This window comes from Watersipora subatra, chromosome 1, assembly GCF_963576615.1.
Source record: "Watersipora subatra chromosome 1, tzWatSuba1.1, whole genome shotgun sequence".
Classification (NCBI taxonomy): domain Eukaryota; kingdom Metazoa; phylum Bryozoa; class Gymnolaemata; order Cheilostomatida; family Watersiporidae; genus Watersipora; species Watersipora subatra.
Window position 1 is genome coordinate 9,339,582 of NC_088708.1, and position 4,321 is coordinate 9,343,902.

The window sequence follows — 4,321 nt, forward strand, 5'->3', positions numbered from 1 at the left end:
CCTGAGCCATTTCAGGAGAAGCGTGCATGTTGTTGTTCTCAAGCATGCTGCTGAGAACACTTAGCAGACAAATCTTCTCATCACTATCTGCCTCCTCCGCGTATCTCCTGAACATCCAGTCGAAGAAGCCGAAGATACCATCAGTTTTTGCATAACGCCTTTAAAAATAAAACATCAGCCATGAAGAAATACCTTAAACTGTCACAACCTCGGTTTACAAACATCTCAGGTTTCGAACAAATGAGGGTGCCAACAGAAAATATTCCAGATTTCTTTTGCTACAGATGCCGAACAATGATTTGAAATGCGAACAGCCTTGAGACAATGCGGCTTTCTTTCTTGTCGTGCTCAGCATTCAACCGCTCTATAATTATGGATGTGTTTGTTGTAATTTATGAAATACTGACTATATTTTGTGTTTCGTTTAGTGGATCAGTGTGTCATTTGATTTTGATTTTTTATTAGAATATAAAACAGACTATTTCTACAAAAAATTGAGGAAAATAAGCTAAGGTCTGAAGTTGATACAGCAATATATTCTCCAGTCTAGCCTACTTTAGTAATGGAGCATTTATGAGTAACTCCGTTTACTGTATATATTACCTGTACTTTTAATGGACAGTTTATGGTGTAAAAGAATGCAAACATGTTAAAATAGATACTTTTCCAGTCTTGGAAAAGAAAAATATTATCCACATTTTTTATAAACAATAGTTTTAGAAATAAATCAAACCGCTTTTTGAACAGCTTTCTGAAATGGATTGTGGTGGCCAACTGAAGTCTGACTATATCTGGACTACTAGCATAATTGTGTATATCACTATTTAAAGTATTACAATTTGTATGTTAAACAACTGCAAACTGCATAACATTCGCAACAGCCTAAAGGCAAATAACAGTACTTAAGTAAATGGCAGATATTGAAGTTTGGCTGAGGGTTCAGTCATAAATAACAGCCAAGCAGTTACCCCGACTTGTCCAAGTATACCCAATGGTCATATAATATATGTACTACATATATTAAACCTTCATAGTATACAATGGTACCTCTACTTACAAAAGTTATTCATTCCAGTTGGTGTTTTATAGTTAGAAAATTTCGTAGGTGAAACCTATTTCATCGTATACATGTATATGCCTTAATATGTTCCGAATCCCACAAATCCCACAATGTTTGTTATGATTTAACAAACATCTAGATGATGTTTGTTGAATCATAACAAAGAAATATTTGTTATGATTCACAAAAATGATTTTGTGCAACTTCAAAAACTTATATAACTCCTTCCATAGTATTAGCAATATTTTACTGGTAAGAAAATGAAGTAAATTCAATGCAGATTTAAGGATGAAACCCTTGTAAATGTAACATTGTAATAAATGTACTATATAGATATTCTCAGCGCGACAAAATTAAAAAAAATTGACCAAAAAAAGCAGTGCCATTGTTGGTGAGCATCATATTTGAGTCAGTTAGACTTGCAACAAACTGCATATAATTATGTAGTTTTAAAAAATGAAACCAGCATTCAACATAACACCTGGAAACACTGCACACAATAAAACAATATAAAAGACACAACTGAACCCCACAAAAAATACGAAAAGTACTAAAAACAACAAAGCAATGCAGAAGTCTATTGTTTACCTTTGGCCGTCTAGACGAGGCTAAGCGGAGAACTCGGGAAGTGGAAGTACGGCGGTCAAAAGTGTTGTACTAATGTCTTAGTTTTGATCAGAATAAATGTTTTTTAAGAACGCAAGTAGAAAAATGTATTTACATCGGTACAAAGTGAAAAACTAAGTCATCATATAGAAAACACAAAATTTGAACTGCTAGAAAAAAAGTTGTCGTACTCTTAATGTACTAAATGATAACTCCAAATTATACAACGACCAAAAACAAAGCAACTTGTCATTTACTGACTTTTGCTAGCCAATGAAACTGAGTAAGATGGGTTAATCGTTGTAACGGCAAAAAGAAAACAGGCCAAGATACCAAACAAACAGGACAAAGTAAGAAAGGCCGTTTTATTTTCTTCTAGAAATATCTATCATAAATCGAAGCAAAATATCTACCTAAAGGAGTTTCGCAACTCTAAAATTTTGTGTGTACTGTCTCTTGTAAGTAGAAGTTCTACTGTACTGAATAATATACTTAATTTTTTTAAACTGAACATACACTGATACAAGTGATAGTGAACAGACACCATCGGAATGATAGTGCGCTTAACATACGAACACAGTGCTCCTCCACAACAAATAAATAAAATTTGCTAGCGCTATAAGTCTGTGCATTGGCAGCAAAAGCTGAGCATATTTTTTGCTAAATTAACAACCAGTGATATTTAGTCTAAATGTTTTTGGCCTTTTAGATAGGCGACGTCATCATTTATCACCTACCTGTGAGCGTCGATGTAGTAGATTCCAGATTGTGCAAGGCATGCAACAATAACTTGACGAGATGAACTCTTGGTTTTTCTATAACAAGCAAAAGCTTGATCAAAAAGACAAATGGATACAGATAAAAAACTTGGTGAATAACCAAGCAATGATGCAATGATACAATGACGCTGAACTGAAGCTTCATTGACGCGTATCACATTCACATTTCGTGAGCATGCTAATAAAGATATGCTGAAGAAATCGCATTTGGAAATTGAAATAGCAACAATAAGCTGAAACACACAAATGAAAATAGATTCATTTGCTAACAAATATACCTGTGTAATGTTATAAGTTGCAGCAAGGCATCCCATAGCGTTTGCCCACACTTAACGATACTGCGGTAATTTTCCTTATCATTGATATATTGCAATAGCTTGTTGCTGTGAAATTGGTTGGCATCGTCAAGCGTCGCTAGATTGGTTAACAATTTTCCAAGAGTTGCATCCGATACATTTCGTCGGAAAAAATCTACAAAATCAGAAATATGTAAACTGTGTGCATAAATGTTTTAACATTAACTAGAACGAAAACCTGGTAATAGTAGACTCATAGAGTAAAGTGTTTAAGGTTTGAGATCATGCTTCAATACCTCTACTATCATTGCTATTTCGATATTTGTCCCCTGTGTAAACTCGAGAAGTTGATGAGCGGGATGCTTGAGAAGCAGATCCTGTCGAACTGTTGTAAGGTGAAGAATGGCCTCTGTCCGATTTGCTTTTTGAAAATGCTGACCTGCCAGCATTTCGATAGCTGTTGGTATTGCTGTGGGTTCGCACCTCGACATCCTGTGTGTCATAGACTGTGCAGCTGTGCTTTCGCCTTTCCCCATGAATGTTAGAGGTTTGTGGATTCGCAACACCTTTAAGAGCACTGCTTCCAGAAACATCTTTTTTACAATTATTCTGGGTGCCATTGTCATTGCTTGTTTTAGTTGCAAACGAATTGGCAACACTGGTAATGTTGCTGGTACCACTGGTAATGTTGCTGGCACCACCAACAGCAGATGCGGTTTTAGCCTTTGACGACCCTGTCAATAGTAGTTCACCATTTCTTACACTACCTGCTTTGGTTTCTTTCTTGAATTTTGGCTGATCATCTTTACTAATATACAATTTCTTCGATCCGTATTGTGCTGAACTGTTCGTACTGGGTAATGTTTTAACAGTTATACCGTCATCAGAAGCCCCATAACGGGCGTTTGAGAGCGTTTGACGCCCTCCACGTCCTGCACTTTGTTGTTGACTCATCTATGCTACATTTTGGTGGTTGCTATTGCAGGTTGAAAACATTAAAGCAAAGTAATTATTCCTATCGTTTACACACGCAATAACTGACTTGGAAATTCTGTAAAGTATCCGCCATAATGACGTCACATAGTGGAAAATCCTTAGTAATCGAGTAAGAGTTGTTGCGTCTTTCTTTGTACGTGAAGCTATAACTTGTAAGGGGCACAACTCATAGACAGGAAAACATCAATTTTCTGTAGGTCTTTTAGGCTTTCGCTACTGCTAGGCGAATTTTGATTTCATACACTATCAAGTTAGTGAAAAAAAATTAATTAAACTTTCTATGTTTTTTAAATAAGAAGAAAACCATTCTACGACGATAAAAAGGTTTGATGAGCTCTATGAGGTGTAATTTTGGAGATTTTTGTCGTCGTGTCTTCTGTTGTGGCGACAATTTTGAACGCTCGCTATAACGAGCCTAGTTAACGACATTCTACGTACATGTATTCATAAAAAAGGTGTTGGAAGTAGTTCTATTGTTAGGATCATCCTGATAGATTGAAATTCGAACAATCTTTCGTCTTACGTATTTGTCATAACCTGAGTACATACATGCGCTTGATTCGAAACATTATCCAATAAGATGT